This window comes from Anabrus simplex, chromosome 9, assembly GCF_040414725.1.
Source record: "Anabrus simplex isolate iqAnaSimp1 chromosome 9, ASM4041472v1, whole genome shotgun sequence".
Classification (NCBI taxonomy): domain Eukaryota; kingdom Metazoa; phylum Arthropoda; class Insecta; order Orthoptera; family Tettigoniidae; genus Anabrus; species Anabrus simplex.
The window spans coordinates 162901261-162921166 of record NC_090273.1 but is presented as its reverse complement, the minus strand read 5'-3'; positions in this window follow the sequence as shown (position 1 = coordinate 162921166).

Here is a 19906-nt window from a genome sequence, read left to right as displayed (position 1 = left end):
AAACGAACCAAATGTTAATGACTAGTAAGCAGAAAAATACTCCCCAAATTCATACAATATTACAAGGGGAGGAAAAGAATTATGTTCCACAATGTAAACAGAACGACAACACACGCTAAAGGTCAGCTAGCAGCACGCACCCAAGCTATATAATTTTATTAATAATAGCCAAAGCCTGCCAAAACTTTTAGCGTTCACCAGATAATAAATATTTAGGCTAGTGACGTAACAAAGCAAGAAGAAAACAAAACTACGTAAGAATAAGGTAGGCCCCTATGTGAGGGTTAATCTCCTCAAGTTCAAGAACCGGGAAAGAAATTTCAGATTTCTACAACCGAGGAGTTACCGACATGAATAATAATAATAATAATAATAATAATAATAATAATAATAATAATAATACTAAAATTATAATTACATGTATCATAACATTTAAGTTCTTAGGATGTGACATTTCATATAAGAAATAATTTTACAAAAGACCAAGATGGTCGTTATTAAATTAACTACGAGGTGGCCTTGGAACCACGACAATGCGCACATGAGATAAGACCAAAAACGCGGAAGGTATCGGCTAGAAAAGGATTACATAACAACAATTCACAAAGTTGGAATGTAACACGAAATCAGACACACACAGAGCACGCGTTTTAAAATCAGGAACAACAGACAGAAAGAAAAACACATCCCGATAATAAAAATAAAAATTATAATACGAACAACCAAAACAATACGCTTACCTGCCGTATATGGAGCAGAAAACAAAAACGTACAACAATCTCAATAATAGGTTAGAATGACATAATGCACATATGCTAACACCGCGAGTTTCCAATTCACCTCGTAATTAAATTTGCATATCACTTACATGCGAAATTTTTACAATAGTGATTTAATTTTTCATTCGGCTACTAAATTTCCAAATACCTTGTATAGAGTCCAGATTCAATTTCCACAACATTGGCGATAACTCGAGGTAGGTCTAAAATTAAATAACGGTGACAAGGTTGGTTCGTAACCAGACTAGTTAATGCTTTTGAAAATTCCAAGACGTCGGTTGTAAATAATGTCTTCTCCAAATAATCCACTGAAGTTGATGATTCTGCGTAATAGTTTTTGAATAAATATGACTTACATGTCGGTGGTTTTGTATCCAAATTAGTGTAATCCTTTATCACAAATTTACACCAGAAACATGTTTTCAGAGGTAATCTGCCTGCTTGGCACGCAGGCCGCTGTCAACACTCACACAGTTGAAACCAAAGAGTCACCAAAATACCTAATTACTATCACTAGAGGAACATTATAAGATAAAAAACGTATTGAGGTCTAGTCTATCTGCCGCCTAACCCGGGAATATCCAACTCCATTGCGCCAGCCTCCAAACTCTTCTAAGGAACATGGCTAATGGCGCCCGTCTCGCAGCTCGGTAACAACAGGACTCCTTGCTCGCAAACCGGCGAGGCAGAAAACAACTGCAGAGCGTTCAGTTCAAGAGAGACTGCGCATGCTCATGTCAAGGATTTGCTTATTGAGGAAAATCGAAGTTATTGACGTAATAATGGGAGATCAGATATTTAAATAGGCATAGTTCAGTCACATAAAGTAACGGCAATTCAAACAATGGGCGATTATGGTAGACAGCGCCTCGATACACAAGTAGACATGCCAAACAAATAAATAAACACTCATAGATGTTTTCATGTTGCAATTCCATTATGCGAAATAAATAATAGTTGGCATATTCACGTTACAGTTAACATTGCTGTTAAGGAGACTTAACACATAATTTAACAAAATATCCGTCCCATCAAGAATTTTTAGCTTTAACAAATTGTTAATACTTGTGGAAATTCCCATGGTAACAGACCTGTGTTAAGCCTCTTAGTAAGTTTGAATCTTTACTGCTGTGTAAAGACTACTTATAAACTGAAGAAGGCAAAGGACGACCCATACTAAGAAAACTGACTTTTTTGAGTTGTCAAAAGGAAGTTTTCTTCAAAGATCCCAAAGCTACAAATAACAAGGTACTAGCAGGAACTGAAAATAGGTTAGAGTTTCCAACAGACTGAAACTTATCAGTGCAGCAGTAGCTTATAGTTGTTATGCTTCAGACTCTTTCATGTAATTGTAGGCAACTATGTTCATGAGTAAAAGACAAGAGTGTGTAGAATTCTGTGAAGAATTCCTCCTGCCATTCCAGCACTAACACGGTATTACATTATTTTTCCTGCAGTAAAAGAATGCCCGAAATCATTGAAATATCACATTTTCCAGGTGATGTAGGAGCCTTAGAATTCACTCATGTAAGAATATATCGAATGCTGTGATATGACAGTCCGTTTATTAAATTTATTAATCACACTCGCGTACTTTCAAATTTTACCTATAACAATATTATTTGTCTCACATTCATCATAATGACGCTTTTGTTGAATAGAACTTGGCATGCTTACGTCTTAGCGGTCTCCGCTAACCATAACCTATAAGAATATCAACCATGTATAACAACACACATCACTACGAGTGCTTTATTCAAAGAAACAAAGGACGCCAAATGCGTTTAGTGATCATACGGAAATGTGTTAACTTTCCTTTAGCAATTGTTTCGTTATAAATGTTGGAAATGTGTTCGTGAAACAGGGTAACAATTGTTAGTTAACATTTGTTAAGCAACATTTAACACAGAGTTGAAGAAATCGGGCGTTTAATGCCCAGTTGAACTTGGCATAACTTGGACGAAAATGCGACGTCATTTGAGGAAAGATTTAAGACTACAACCGTTTGGAACGCTATCTCTTAAAAAATGATTGATGCTGATATGGACGCTTGTACTGCTCTTCACCGAAGACTTTGCTTGGAACGTGATTACAATAAAGACACGTTGCAGACGAGTGCGCAGTTTACCGAAATTCAACAAATCGCAACTTTTTGTTTTGGGCTAAGGACAACCCTCATTTATCATGCTAATTAGAGAAGAACACAGCGCAAATCTGCTCGGTATGACTGTGAACCTCCTTCTCGGTCCTTAGGTTTAACGATCATACGTCCGACTCGTTGGCTGAACGGTCAGCGTACTGGCCTTCGGTTCAGAGGGTCCCGGGTTCGATTCCCGGCCGGGTCCGGGATTTGAACCTTAATTGGTTAATTCCAATGGCACGGAGGCTGGGGATATGTGTTGTCTTCATCATCGTTTCATCCTCATCACGACGCGCAGGTCACCTACGGGTATCAAATAGAAAGACCTGCACCTAGCGAGCCGAACCCGTCCTGGGATATCCCGGCACTAAAAGCCATACGACATTTCATTAACGGTCATACGAAGAGATCCATCCGGTGCTGACGTAATCTAGAATAACAGATACGACATTTTCCTGTCAGGGTTAGAGAATACCGTAATGAATCGTTTGCAGGCAGCACTGCACAAGCTCTGAGAGAAGCACATGCATGCCTTAAGGCTGGGAGCCATTTGCGTGGCGCGCCAGAATGTGTACAGGAAGTGACGTCACCTTGTGACTTTGAGGTGTGCACGGGTGTATAAATAGAGTGTGTTGAAATCGAAGGCACTAGTTTAAGATACGTGGTGCAGTACCACGGCCAAGTAGATCCACGCAGCATCAAGTCGGCCGTGGCAGTACGGTGGGGAGAGCAAAACTGGCGCGCAAAATATTTATAAGACTGACGCGGAATTAATGATCAGGAGAACTGCCCATCACAGGAAATGCGGGAGACCGTGATTTCAATGCACTGATCTGTTGCTGCCACATGTCTGCGCTTGCGCATCTGCCGAGTACGTCGCTCCCAGCGCGTGTCCATTGTCCAGTGTCATGCGAATCACGATTCGTGGAAAACCTGTGTGGAACTGTTCGCGCAAGAGATTAAGGCTGGAAGAGTTTAACAAAACCTCCAGTAAAGTTTGAAAAATTTAGCGGTAAAATGTCGCAAAATCAGTAGCGAATAAACTGTAACTGTCCGAAAAGAGTTGGAACACCAGAAAACATTGCTCTAGCGAAGGAAATTTGGACGCCATTTATCTATGCAAGTGGGAATTCAGAGGTCGTCGTGTCCAAACATTATCAAAAAGGACCTGCAAATATACCGTACAGATGAACCTTCGCATGTTAAGTTCTGTCAGTGGTTTTTGAGTGAAGTGGATCCACAATTTTCCATTTTTCCAGACGAGGCCTAGTACAAACTCTCAGGTTATGTGATAGCGCCATTATGCATCCTAAAATCTCCATGAGCAATTTATTTTCCCCACCCGGTATCCTCTTACGGTACACACTGCAGAACTAAGCCTCCTGTTTAGGCTGTGCCTCATGTCTGGCGCTCATCTGATGTTTCACTTATAGCTGGGGACAAAACATGACGACCTCAGTTCTTGGAAGCGACCTGGAAGCCAGCTGTAAATCCCACCCTGCACCCTGCTGCGTTAATGAGCTTCGTGTGATCCTTGCTTGGTATGGGGAGGTTGCCAAATCACCGTCTTCAGTCTTGACTCTTTCTTCATGCCGAGTGCAGTGCGGTGACATAGTGAGCATTATTAATACAAAGATATGAAATAATTGACATTTCTAATATTTATAACTTATCAGTTTAGCGCAAGAGCAGTGATATGTCGGTATTCTTCCGGCCGTGGGTAAATCAAGAATCACAGTGTAACAAAGCGGAATTAAATCAGCTGCCTGGACCTCATCCTTCTTCTTCTTCTTCTTCCTCACCGAGAACTCCAACTAAAAGTTGGCAGAGGTGTTACATTACGAAAACAAATCGTGATTTGGTGAGGAACATTAAAAGTTTCTTACGAGGTGTTTTAGGAAATGGCGGTGTTATAACTTGTAAAAACTTAAATAATTTAGCGCCGGAAGCGACAGGAATTTGTGTTACTACGATGAAAAAAATAGTTAAAATCAGTGATGTCAACATCTACGTAACCCCCACTAAAAAGAAAGTTCGGAAGCAGAAATTGAAATTTGATAAAATAAATGATTTCACTTGGGACCTGCTTCGTCGAACAGTTTTTGAGTATTTTTGTATTACTTTATTATCACATTAATGTAAGTGACCATTGCCACCTGTTCCCAATTACGATGTATTTGTTAATAATAATAATAATAATAATAATAATAATAATAATAATAATAATAATAATAATAATAATTAGTTTTTCTGGGGACCAACACGTCAAATTAAATGTATTTTTTCCTTTTACAAATATTTATGAAAATAAAGTAAATAAATAACAATAATCCAACCTATTTGAAATATTTTATGGTTTGCATAACAGTCTAAAGTGGGAGTTAACGCCTTAAAGTGTATTGATTTCCCTTAACTGTCAGAAGCTACCGTCTGGGACACCCAATAATTATGCTAATTATGAATAGTTAATAATAATTCAGTTTTCTCTTCATTCAGTATGGATACATTATCATTTTCACTTTTCAAAATGGTTTACATTACAAACTGTGCAACCTATTGGTGGGATAACATTGGGTAATTTGAACATTTATTCTGTTAACAATTATATGATAATAGCGACAACAACAGCACGAAATTATATTATTATTATTATTATTATTATTATTATTATTATTATTATTATTATTATTATTATTATTATTATTTATGTGGCTATTTCAGCCTTATAATGTTCCAGCATTTACGTGAGATGGAAAAATACAGAAATCATGTCAAGAACAACCGGTGGGATTTGAACCCACGACACCTCATGACTTCGGGTTACTAGCCCGTCGCACTATCACTGAGCTAGTCCAGTTTTATGGGTCGTTTAAGATGGCATTTTAGTATTCAGGGTCTCTCTTCGTTTCCTCATAACCTACTTTAGATCGCCATAATGCAATGTTATTTTTTTCATGGCTAAATTCCAGAGCTACAATACTAATACTAATACTAATACTAATACTAATACTAATACTAATACTAATACTAATACTAATACTAATACTAATACTAATATTAATACTAATACTAATACTAATACTAATACTAATACTAATACTAATACTAATACTAATACTAATACTAATAATAATAATAATAATAATAATTGTTCCGGGGTTACCCGTGGGATGCAGAGGTGAAGGAAGGTGCGGGCTGGAATGGGTCTAGCTACCAAGACGAAAGATGAATTAAAATTTTGCTAAAGGTTATATTTTTTCAAAAGTGCCAAAAATTAACCAGAATTGACAATTTAGACTTTGACAAGTCAACCAATAACAACAATAAGGTTCAAGACCAGGAACGTCAAGATTTAGAGACAATTTAACAACTTTTCACTTGGTGAAATAACAATGAAATCAGGTACAATGCCAAATTAGAAGCAGGACTAGAGGGATCCCAATTTGAGGGATTTCTACACACTTGGGCTACCAGCCCCAAATTTTACAAATTTTTGGTTGGTTTAAAGCTCGAGCTGTACAAAGACATAAGTATCAGAAAGGCAGAAATCCCTTCATACCTGGAGCTATCGCTCCATCACCTTCCGAAGGCAATTTTACAATTTTTCGAAAAAGAGCTGACCTGCTCTCAATTTTCCTCGCCTATCAAAAGGCTACAACAAACTTTCCCATCAACTGCCTCTCAAGCCACATTTTCAAAGAAACAGGGGTATCTTGTACCCAACCTACTAGGGCCTGAATAGAAAAATTATAAGTTAATTTAAATGGCCCAAAATACCAAATGAATGGAGGCGAATTACTTGCACTCCCGAATGAAACTTCTTAAAACGTAGGTGGACCAAGGCCTAATACACAGGGGCTAATCCCATACTGGGGAGGCGACTCGTATAAGAAATATTTACTACATTAAGGAGAGAAGAAAAACGGTTATGAAACGTAGTCACCTCAAACCAATATGAGTGGGAGCTCGAGAGGGTTAAGCATTCTCTATCCCAATTTGCAGTTAAAGATAGGATTTTTTTACAAAGTGATTTTACATTTTGAAAGGTAGGTTACATGAGAAAGGTTTCGAACCTGCCCCGCGGGTTAAACTGCTGAGTTAGCAATATTAAGAAATTAAACGGCCATTACCTTGTAGAGCTGGTAACTGAAGAAAAGAGGCGCTTCCCGCCTCCTGCTACACATTCACACACTAAACTACATGTCGATGAAGTGGCGAAGAGCCATGAACGTCAGCAGTTTTATACCGTCGTGGACGATTCGAGGCCTTCCGTGAAAGAAAACAGCCACACCCACTCAGTTTATTGGTGGATGGAAAAGTTACATCCAAAATTGGAGAATACATACAGGATTGGTTAAAAATTAATTAACTAAATTTATGATTGGTTAAATTCAAAACTGGCGGAAGAAGAGGGGTCATATTGCCAACCCAAAAAATGAATGGAATAAATTTAACAAAGAACAAACTTATGAATACCATATTTCTTCAAAAACAGTTCCCTCACTTCGAACCAGGGTGCACAATTATAGTTCTTAGGCGGTGACATCTAGAAGAGGATGTCCACACTTTTTGCTAGATAGCAAACAAAAACACGTCGCAATTGACACAGTTCAGAAAGCTTCCAAATTACACAATTTACAGTAGTGACATCTTTTAAGAAACAGTAGAATTGATTCAGATTTTAAAGTTCAGAGTTTCTCCTGTAGGGGATTACTTAAGGCGGAAAATTCAAATGTGCGGCGTATAGGTGTACCAACCGGTACAATAATAATAATAATTCATTTTACATCGGAATGACAAATAGATTCCATAAGAAGATTTTATTCCTGCTCTGGCTCGTTTGGTAGACGATTTGGCAACTCTGACTACGACAGTAAATCCTATTAGCCCCTAATAGACACCGGGCTGCCACTGGAGGGTAGTGGTGTGAGGCCAGGTCGTCATGTTTTGTCCCCAACTATACCGGCTGTAGGTTTGTATAAATGGAAAAGGCATGTTCTTGATCATTAGCTTTTCGAAAAGAGAAAATTTATATGTAGGAATTTATCTACAAAGTCTCTCATCGAACATGGCGTCGAATTCAGTTGCGCTTCGATATGGTGGTCCATCCCGGTACCTTCAAGTTGAGTCATAACGAAGAGATCCTGACTGTTATCGCCAGCCTGTCACCTAGAAGCCTTGCTTTGTGTGTGGGATCAAGTACGTCATCTCATAACTGCAGAAATATTTCTGAGGTAATTCGTATTGTAAAATAATCGCATATTTTATGCATTTTCTCCACCGTTATGTTGGTTATTTCATCTATTAAAGATTGCTTCAGCTGTGGAGAAGTACTGTGTTGGTGTAAGCGTTCATTCTCTGAGAACATAAGGCTGAATACAGTTAGTATACCAGAATAATACGCATGAATCCCCCTGTGAGTGGGGGTGGTAGAATAACATCTGCGGTATCACTGCCTGTTGTAAGAGGCGTCTAAAAGGGTCCCCAGTGTCTCTTAACTTAGGAGCGTGGATCGGCGATCACGGGCCCTTAGCTGGGTCCTGGCATTGCTTTCACTTATTGTGCCAGGCTCCTCACTCTCATCTATCTATCCGACCTCCCTTGGTCAAATCTTGTTCTTTTCCGACCCCGACGCTATTAGAGTACTCGAGACCTAGGAAGTCTTTCATTTTCACGCCCTTCCTAGCTCTTGCCCTCTTTGACAAATAGCATCATTTTTCGAAGTGTCGGATCCCTTCCATTTTTTCTCTCTCTGATTGGTGTTATATAGAGAATGGTTGCCTAATTGTACTTCCTCTTAATCGCCACCACCTAATAGGCATGAAGTACATGATTCCGTATTTTTCAGATTGTGAAAACGAAATTCAGGCAGATTAAACATGTCGTCATCTGAGCTTGGTGTTGTCTTAATTTTTTACGATATAAAGAAGGACATTCACTATGTTTATTTGAAAGTTTTGAGTATGTTACGTATTTCTTCTATACTCTGTAATATTGTGCTTCAAATAAAATGTGCATTATATGCTGTAATCCGTAAACAAGTATATATGCCATATTTGACCTGACTTACCTTGCCATTCTCTTAAAACCGGAGTATTGAATCGTTAAGTGATTCTCATACTGATGCTGTAGTTTTCATAGAGAACAAGTGTTCACTATGGGAGATGCGAGTTTCATCGCCAACGAGCGCTCCGAAGTTACGAGCTCCTGCAGCCGTGTCGTACGACAGACAAGGAAACTCTGCGTGAATCTATGCTCTACAGCGTGTCCTTGAGGAAGGTTTCAATATTTGTAGTCTAGGGAGCAGTCAACAAACGAAGGAAGAAATGTCCTCTTAACATTGATCGCAGAGTTATGGTTTGCTATCACTTCCATCAATGATCACCATGTTCCAACAACTTGCGGAGGGTGGTATTCAACAAACAACGGAAATAAGTTCTTACCTAAACGTAACTCGTAAATCAACTAGCGTGTTGTGTTATTATGGGGCAACGACCCATTTTCATCGTAGGTGCTAACTACCACATATTGTGCCCTACTGGACTCTGAAGTTCCGGCCAGGCCAAAGCCGGTCTCGAACCCAGAGTACAGTAGTGAAAGAACTCTCACAGACGTGAGCTGGTGCACATAGTCTTACCTGAACATATTCCTCTTCACTCAGCCGGATAAGCGTTCTTCTCAGGGATAACATGGGGATAACGGGGCAACAAAAGATAAACACGAGGATATGTGACTAATCAGGTAAGAATCGGCTAACTTAAAAATAAAATAAAATATCTAACAGAAAACATCGCTGCATTCAAAGTTTAACAAATAGGGATTTATTACATAAAATTGAATTATTTACAAATCTAATAGCTTTCAAAATGCTTGGTCAAGATAATACTGAGCCGATGACAACCAGTTCACTGCCTTCACGAAAACTGCTGTGCTGTAACAAGCATGTTACAATAGTGTAAGTAACGAAGTATAGAAAGATGAATATCTGCTGAAATACACATCAAACAGTGAATCCCATAAAATTTACTATGCCTCGCGCCGTCGAACCCCGGTGTAAACAAATATCAACACAGAATGTACAGTGACCTGACTCGGTCACGAACCCTAGTCCCATGAAGAGTAAGGCGTAGAAGAATCATATGCAAACAATATAAAAAGGACACAGCCAACATATCCACCGGTGTCAATATCAAACGGGCCAGGGTTAAAAATTAACGTAGAACAAATAGGACATAAAAGAAAGATCTCTTCCTGCTTTCAAAACATCAAGGTCCTCCTCCCCTTCGCACACTTGATAAGCTGCAGACGACAATAACCAATTCTCAAGACTCTGACGTCCGGCGCAGCACCCTCACCCCTGCAACCACTTCACCAGCGACAGTCCACATAATTGATGAGCTCAGCTGACTGCCAAAAAAAAAAAAAAATCTCGCCTCTCAAAATACCTCACGTAACCTGGCTGCTAAAAGTACTCTTTTAAATACACCTGGGCGATCTGCCCTCATCTCAATATCACCAGCGATATAACTCATCTTATTTCCGCCTCCCATGGGCTCAACCTTGATACGACAAAGATACAAATCAATATGCGATAAACACATGGCCCTATCAGGCATCTCTCATGCAGCCAATACACTCTCAAACTGTGCCGGGCTTTCTCATCTCAAATACATACAGTCAGCTATCTGCATAATGCTCATATCTCTCAAATATACGGACTCGCTCGCCCTGTCAGTGAAGCTGGGTGAATTACGGGTTCCATGCTGGTCTCAACTATACGTATCTACGTCTGCAGAAACAAATGCCTAAATGCGATATAATAAAAAGTGCCTGTCTGTAAGAAGCACCTACCATAACCAAAGGAGTTCGATCCGACCCATAAAAAAACACACGTACGTAAAAATAATACAATCGAAATGAAATATAAACACGCTAACAAGGAATCTACAGAATATCATCTATCCTAATGTACGGGGTTCGAGCTTGAGGCCTAGCTCTTAATTACAAGGAAAATTCTCCTACCATAACTAATCTGTTGACTGACGGCCCCCCATATTCCTATCTAAATTTACATGACATGCTTGAAACAGAATTGGAAAGCTCTGACCTTATGTTATCGATGACATGACGGAGCGGCCCTCCCTGTGGACCACTGAATTTACCACATCATGATAGACTGTGGCGCTGGCATCAGATACTGTTGACCACTTGGAGACATTCTTTCTTGTGTGGCTCCTTCGTACAGCTCCCTAGGTAGTTGGAAGATGTCCCCTTCGGCGTCGCGCTGATCAGGTGCTCCCAACGTTCCTGGATCGATGCCCGTTGTCATGTTCGCTTCAGCTCCTGGTTGTGGCTTCCTCGCAATGATGATGTCAAACACTCGTTCTGACTTGATGCTGGGGTAATTCCTGGCAGATACAGCAGTACCAGTAGTATGTGCAGCTCGAAGACAAAGCGTTGTTCTCAGTACCAACACGCAGTATGACGACTCGTTCAAGCGGTCTTCTTGTCCAAGAATAAGCCTGATATGCCAGGCGGCCTTATTTTTATAATCCAGTTTTAGCGTCATCACGCCGCTTGGTCGCGTGCAATATACGCGCGCCCGCGAAGTTTTTTCCCGCACAAAGTACATCATGAGCTCTAATTAACGAATGCATTTATGAATGCAGCCCTAATGCATATCAAAATTAAGCAGAAATTATGCATGTTGCAATTCTTGTCTCAAATCCAATGCAACTCTCCCGTAACCAAAGATATTAATTTAATTCTTTATTCCCTCCTAATATAAGTTTTGCCGGGATCTGGGAAGCGTCCCCAATCTTCATCAAGAGGCTTGGCTTGGGACATAACTCCTTTTAATGAGGTTCTGGAGATTTCTCATAATGACGTTCTAGCTCACTTCACACAAGAACGCGTCTTCTGGACTCCTTTATGAAATATACTGTAAGACAATGGCTTCGTGGGTGGCCTTGTGTGATACTAATATCCAATACTAAAATTAATATAATTGTCCCATGAACCGTATGGTTCATAGCCCCCCGTGAACGACAAAATAAAATTTTGTCAAGAATTTTATTTTCCTAAATGTCGAGATCATCTTCTCATTGCAATCATATATGCAGTCAATATTCAAAACTTCATGGCACGGGACTATCGTCAGCTACAGACATGATAGCCTCCCTATCCTTCCTAACTTGGTAATAGGCATCCAGCAGAGCTAGAAATCTCCGGTGGTTACTCTCGGCAGCCTTGACATACCGTTTCTTCTCGCGGCTCAGATAGCTGTTTATGATGGTTTCCTGAAGAAATCATATTTACTTCTTCTTCTTCTTCTTCTTCCTGATTGTCTAATTGGTATTGGCCTGGTCGAAAAAAGGGCTTAAGATTTGCTGAGTTAAAGACCTTAGTCACTGTAGCGTCCAAGCTTTGTACCTTGTATGAGTTATTTTCATAACTATGAATTATTCTATACGGTCCAGTATATAGCTCAGCGAACTTATGGTAGTATCTCTCCGTCGGGTTAAAGACAGTGGGTGTCTTAACTAACACCAACTCGCCCACTTGTAGGGGTCTATGATACCTCTTGTTCCTTGTTCTTCGCAGCCGTTTCTCAGCCTGTGCTTTTAAGTGTTCCGCCACATTACTAACACACATCTCTCGAGCTAGTTGAGGATCCCTGCTAATTTCATCTTAAATTCTCTTCATTCTTCATAATATTTACTTAATACCATTCACAAAATAAATTTATATCTACTGGTTCTACTATAGGTTTTCTATTTACTATACTATTTATACACAGTGGTCATCATCACTATATGGCTATCCTACTTGTCAGTCTCAACAAAACGGGGTGCATTTGGGTTCAGATTCTTCTGCCTGGCTCCGTGGTGAAATTCTTGGTAAGCCAAGCTCGTAGCTCCAGGAGAGTTGGCAGCACTGTGAGTTCGTATTGCTTCCTGCCATGTGTCGCGTGTTGACATATCCCCCGATTCTCTTACTCTTGAGTGGTAGGCGCCTTCTTGTCTCTCACCATTTCTCGGGCGCAGTGAACTCTCCCTCGGCCTGTCATATCTCGCTCGGTTCCCATTCCACCGCTGGCTGTTCCTTCTGGGGTTGTAACGTTCACCGTCTCGTCTCCAGTACGGCCGGTCATTCCGCCGCGGTTCAAATGAATTCCTTCGGCGTTCTTGCCCTCTCCATCGGTCCGGTTCCTCCTGCCATGTGCTCCATCTTCGCGGTCGCCAGTTCGTATCTCCTCTGGGTTTAGGATTTTCTTCATCTCGTTCCCTCAGGGTAGGCGTTTGAGTGCCGGAATTTTGACACTCCTTGTGGCTTCTTTCTCACATCTGCTCTTCCGCCTGGACATTCACATTATGGACAGTCTCTATGGCCCGTATACGTGGCTGATGCAGTGCAGACGTCTGGTCCCATAGCCTAAGCATTTCTTCCGCAGCCACCGCCGTCGTAACATTTGCAGCGATTAGAGCTCTCTGTACCTCTACAGGCAGCTGTCTGATAATGGTCGTGACGATTTCCCTTTCTTCGGGCTGATGATCTAGCTCTTGCAAACGTAAATATTGGGAAATTAAGAACTCGCTTAGTCTTGTGGGAGTACTATTCGCATACCTACGAGCGTAGAGCTCCATTCTAAGCGCCAGCTGATGCCCCTGATTCCAGAATTTATTCAGGAATGCGCGTTTAAACTCATCATAATTCTTAAATGATTGCCCAAACGCCTTGAACCAGGCTCCAGCAATCCCTCCAAGATACTTTTCTGCCGTGCGTAGTCTGCGCTCTGGTGGTATCTGGCCTTCGTCCATGTATGTCTCTAACTCTTTAAGGAATGAACGGGGCGTGACCTCTCCATTTCCCTCGAATTTCTTAGGTTTCTCCTCGGGTGCCCTAATCCAATGATAACCCGGGAAAACACTGTCCTGACTGAATAGGGTTGAATTTCCTATTCTTGGCTTAGCCCTAAATGATTCTCCTAGTATCTCATGTCCCTCATCCTGACTTTCATTCAGGTTGTCATCTCCATACTGGCGTTCTATCGGGCTGTGAGTCCTACTCAGCTTCCGCTTCTTTACTCCGTTTTCTTCCTCAATTTTTAATTGGTCCAACTTATCACGCATATTCTCCATTTCCTGTTCTAACCCTTGTATTCGCTTCTCAGTTGTCCGTTGTTCCTGCTCTCGGCACTTCTTCAAACCTTGGACCTCTGCGCTGACTTCCTTCCTAGTCTGTTTTAAACCCAGATCTAGTCCAGCAATTTTAGCCTTATTTTTCTCGGTCGTCCTTTCATATTTGTCTACCACTTCTTGAGTCCTAGCCTCTAGTTTTTCTTCTATTCTTACTAGTTCTTCTTGAGTATGGTCCATCCGGACTACTACTGCCACCAGGTTTTCTCTAAATGTACCTAGTTCGGACTGGGTCTCCTTATCTTTTTCTTCCATACGCTGTTCTATTCCCTCGATACTGTTCTTTACGTCCCGAATTTGCTTCTCTACCGTTCTGTGCGATTCTTCAACCTGTTGACTCAACTTCTCGGTCGTGGTGACACAGCACAGCCGTACATTCTCTATTTTCGTATCTAATTCTGCTATGGTTTCCCTAGTCGCTTCATTTTCAGAGGCCAATTGCTCCAAACGAATGCTAGTGTGTTCCTTTAGCTCAGTTATTTGGTTAGCTACCCGTGTTTCGGTGAGTACTAATTGTTCGGTCACCTTTTCTTTGCACTCCGCGAATTTTTCCGTAAGTTGCTCGGTTAAGTGTACTTTAAGTTCTTTTATCTGATCCGAGTTCCTAATTTCCTGTTCTTTAAATTGTGCACTGACTTGGTCGTTCAAACGCTCACCGTTCTGAACCAATAGCTCACTATTCCTAGTCACTTGTTCGTTCAAACGTTCACCTATATCCTCCCTAAGTTCCTCTTTAAGCGCCACAAACTGTTCATTGAATCGCTCACTATCCCTAGTCTGTTGTCCTTTAATCTCTCCTATATCCTCTCTAAGTTCCTTTCTAAGCGTAGTTTGTTGCAAACTCAGTTCTTTTATCTGATCGCTCAGGTGCCTCAGCACCTCTCCCATGTCTACCGACATTCAACTCACTTGTCATAAGGTCCGGCGGAAAAACCGCTCCGTATGTCGTCGATTAAATTTCAACTACTATAAATTTCCTACACTTTCTAATTTATCAAAATGTTCCTAACTGCTAAACTCTCGAACTCTCAAAGCCTCAGTAGGCTACCTCAATATAACATCATGTCATTCAAACATGGGGTAACCGTCAACACAACACTATGATACAAAATATATACAACACAAACACAAAATTCTCCAACAAAATGTCATAAAAACAGCGAAACTACAACATGCAAAAATCAAAGCTATATGATTATACACCTGTGAAACACAACATCCTGCAGGTCAAATCCACGCACGAATATCATCATTACTCCACGGAAACCACAAAATCCGCACATCCTCGCTACTCAACATCAACAGCAATATCCCTATTCTAATAGTACGACCAAGGGACATACAAATCACTGAACTACCCCACTGAACTGGCAGTCATATCAACCTCACAAGTCTCCACAAAATACTCCGAATACATCACAAAGCTAACAGTACAGATCAAAGACCAAACTTGGTATATCTGCACTACACATAATTGAATGCAGCTGTCATAACATATGCCTGAAATAAAGCCTTGCATGACCTTTATTTACAGAAATATCAGGTCCTGCCTTCATAGACATAAGTTACGACCTATAGCCCTATTTTACGGGGAAAATCAGAAAAATACACCATGGCTGTGTGAGCTCGTTTACACAAATATCAAGCATCACCTGACGGCATAATAAAACAAGCTGTATGGCCCTCATTACTGCAATATCGGGTCCTCAGTTAGCCACACCAAGTTCACAATGTTGACAAAGGCGCAATGGTCCCTTTTACTTAAATATCGGGCCATTCGTTATTCGGCGTCATTAATACCATGGCGCTATGGTTAGCCCTCATTTACAGAAATCTCGAGCCACACAGTTGCTTAGGCGATAAAAATACTATATCGCTATGGTTAGCCCTTTACGGAATTTCGGCCCCACGTTGGGCGCCATAAATACTATGTGCCCTACTGGACTCTGAAGTTCCGGTCAGGCGAAAGCCGGTCTCGAACCCAGAGTACAGTAGTGAAAGAACTCTCACAGACGTGAGCTGGTGCACATAGTCTTACCTGAACATATTCCTCTTCACTCAGCCGGATAAGCGTTCTTCTCAGGGATAACATGGGGATAACGGGGCAACAAAAGATAAACACGAGGATATGTGACTAATCAGGTAAGAATCGGCTAACTTAAAAATAAAATAAAATATCTAACAGAAAACATCGCTGCATTCAAAGTTTAACAAATAGGGATTTATTACATAAAATTGAATTATTTACAAATCTAATAGCTTTCAAAATGCTTGGTCAAGATAATACTGAGCCGATGACAACCAGTTCACTGCCTTCACGAAAACTGCTGTGCTGTAACAAGCATGTTACAATAGTGTAAGTAACGAAGTATAGAAAGATGGATATCTGCTGAAATACACATCAAACAGTGAATCCCATAAAATTTACTATGCCTCGCGCCGTCGAACCCCGGTGTAAACAAATATCAACACAGAATGTACAGTGACCTGACTCAGTCACGAACCCTAGTCCCATGAAGAGTAAGGCGTAGAAGAATCATATGCAAACAATATAAAAAGGACACAGCCAACATATCCACCGGTGTCAATATCAAACGGGCCAGGATTAAAAATTAACGTAGAACAAATAGGACATAAAAAAGATCTCTTCCTGCTTTCAAAGCATCAAGGTCCCCCTCCCCTTCGCACACTTGACAAGCTGCAGACGACAATAACCAATTCTCAAGACTCTGACGTCCGGCGCAGCACCCTCACCCCTGCAACCACTTCACCAGCGACAGTCCACATAATTGATGAGTTGAGCTGACTGCCAAAAAAAAAACATCTCGCCTCTCAAAATACCTCACGTAACCTGGCTGCTAAAAGTACTCTTTTAAATACACCTGGGCGATCTGCCCTCATCTCAATATCACCAGCGATATAACTCATCTTATTTCCGCCTCCCATGGGCTCAACCTTGATACGACAAAGACACAAATCAATATGCGATAAACACATGGCCCTATCAGGCATCTCTCATGCAGCCAATACACTCTCAAACTGTGCCGGGCTTTCTCATCTCAAATACATACAGTCAGCTATCTGCATAATGCTCATATCTCTCAAATATTCGGACTCGCTCGCCCTGTCAGTGAAGCTGGGTGAATTACGGGTTCCATGCTGGTCTCAACTATACGTATCTACGTCTGCAGAAACAAATGCCTAAATGCGATATAATAAAAAGTGCCTGTCTGTAAGACACCTACCATGACCAAAGGAGTTCGATCCGACCCATAAAAAAACACACGTACGTAAAAATAATACAATCGAAATGAAATATAAACACGCTAACAAGGAATCTACAGAATATCATCTATCCTAATGTACGGGGTTCGAGCTTGAGGCCTAGCTCTTAATTACAAGGAAAATTCTCCTACCATAACTAATCTGTTGACTGACGGCCCCCCATATTCCTATCTAAATTTACATGACATGCTTGAAACAGAATTGGAAAGCTCTGACCTTATGTTATCGATGACATGACGGAGCGGCCCTCCCTGTGGACCACTGAATTTACCACATCATGATAGACTGTGGCGCTGGCATCAGATACTGTTGACCACTTGGAGACATTCTTTCTTGTGTGGCTCCTTCGTACAGCTCCCTAGGTAGTTGGAAGATGTCCCCTTCGGCGTCGCGCTGATCAGGTGCTCCCAACGTTCCTGGATCGATGCCCGTTGTCGTGTTCGCTTCAGCTCCTGGTTGTGGCTTCCTCGCAATGATGATGTCAAACACTCGATCTGACTTGATGCTGGGGTAATTCCTGGCAGATACAGCAGTACCAGTAGTATGTGCAGCTCGAAGACAAAGCGTTGTTCTCAGTACCAACACGCAGTATGACGACTCGTTCAAGCGGTCTTCTTGTCCAAGAATGAGCCTGATATGCCAGGCGGCCTTATTTTTATAATCCAGTTTTAGCGTCATCACGCCGCTTGGTCGCGTGCAATATACGCGCGCCCGCGAAGTTTTTTCCCGCACAAAGTACATCATGAGCTCTAATTAACGAATGCATTTATGAATGCAGCCCTAATGCATATCAAAATTAAGCAGAAATTATGCATGTTGCAATTCTTGTCTCAAATCCAATGCAACTCTTCCGTAACCAAAGATATTAATTTAATTCTTTCTTCCCTCCTCATATAAGTTTTGCCGGGATCTGGGAAGCGCCCCTAATCTTCATCAAGAGGCTTGGCTTGGGACATAACTCCTTTTAATGAGGTTCTGGAGATTTCTCATAATGACGCTCTAGCTCACTTCACACAAGAACGCGTCTTCTGGACTCCTTTATGAAATATACTGTAAGACAATGGCTTCGTGGGTGGCCTTGTGTGATACTAATATCCAATACTAAAATTAATATAATTGTCCCATGAACCGTATGGTTCAATATCTTCCATGGGTGTCTGATTTGTTGAGGAGTACCAATACCTTGGCCTGCCCGTTTCCTGACCTGATTTGGCTTTGGGAATATGTCAAGTCCCCGTAAGTGATGTGGATACACTACGAAAACGCGTGTTCAATGCCTGTAACAACCAGGGGTGTTCCATGCGACGACGGTGGAAGTTCGCAATGCAGTAGATGACGATCGCATGGAGGACATATTGTGAAGTGTACATCAAAGATATGGTGGTTATTGATGGACCATAACTCCGAAGTTATTGGGTTTACAACCAATGTTTATAGGAACTCTTTCCTTCATTTGTTACGTGCAGCCTCCGTCCTAAATATTGGAACTATTTTCAAGGAAACCTGTTTCAGGTAAATAATTAAGGACATGATGGCTGTCCCCTAAACAAACAATAACGTCTTGAATATCATTCATTTCGATATATTATCCTGGGAGAGCAATGTCATTCAAATTCATCATCATCATCATCATCATCATATGCAGTTCCCAGTTGTTGGCCAGCATCTCCTCTTGTCTTTCAACCACTTGTTCCTTTTCACACTTGTCCAGTCCTCACCCCCACTTATCCACCTGTCATTCAGTCCTCCTGGGTACCCTTTCCCCTGTGATTTTCTTCATCTTATCAATTCTTGTCACCTCCTTCTCAGAAATTTTACTTCACTTACCTGTATCCTAGTTACGGCTCTCTGCCTCATTACCCAAGTTTCTGCTGCATACCTCAGACTAGATAGACCTACGTACTACGTAGCTATATCACTCCTTAGCTTCTCTGAGGGACAAACCAGGTAGGTTTCTGACACTTTTCAGGAACGCTCTTGCTTGTGTTCGACGTTCGATAATTTCCTTATCGTTTCTTCCACTTTCCTCTATTGAAACATATCAACACTGTGGGTTCATTTTGTTTAAACGTGGCATTGCAGGCAGAAGGACAAAGACCGGTAGGTAGCTGACTGCGCCTATGTCAGAAGGATGTCGATACCAAGCCTTTTTCAAGTATGAACCAAACCGTTGCGGTGTGCTATGCGAGGATGCTTCGTCCGCCAGGTCGAATTATCAACCAACCCCAACCTGGTGTGGGGAGACTCAAACTTCGGGAGCTGCTAAACAGCGATGGCAGGATAACCAAACTCAACTACCCAGGAGTAAATTCATTGGAACATGAGAAAAAGTATCAGTCACTGAGCCGTATTTCACGGTTTTATCCTGCGGAGAAGGCGAGACTAGAATTATAATCTACCTGTGTAGAAAAATATTGATCATTTATGTCCATTTGATGTGTATTGCGTTTAAAATGGTGGCCCGATTTGAACTTGCTTGGTCGTTGGACCGGGAGCTATTACCG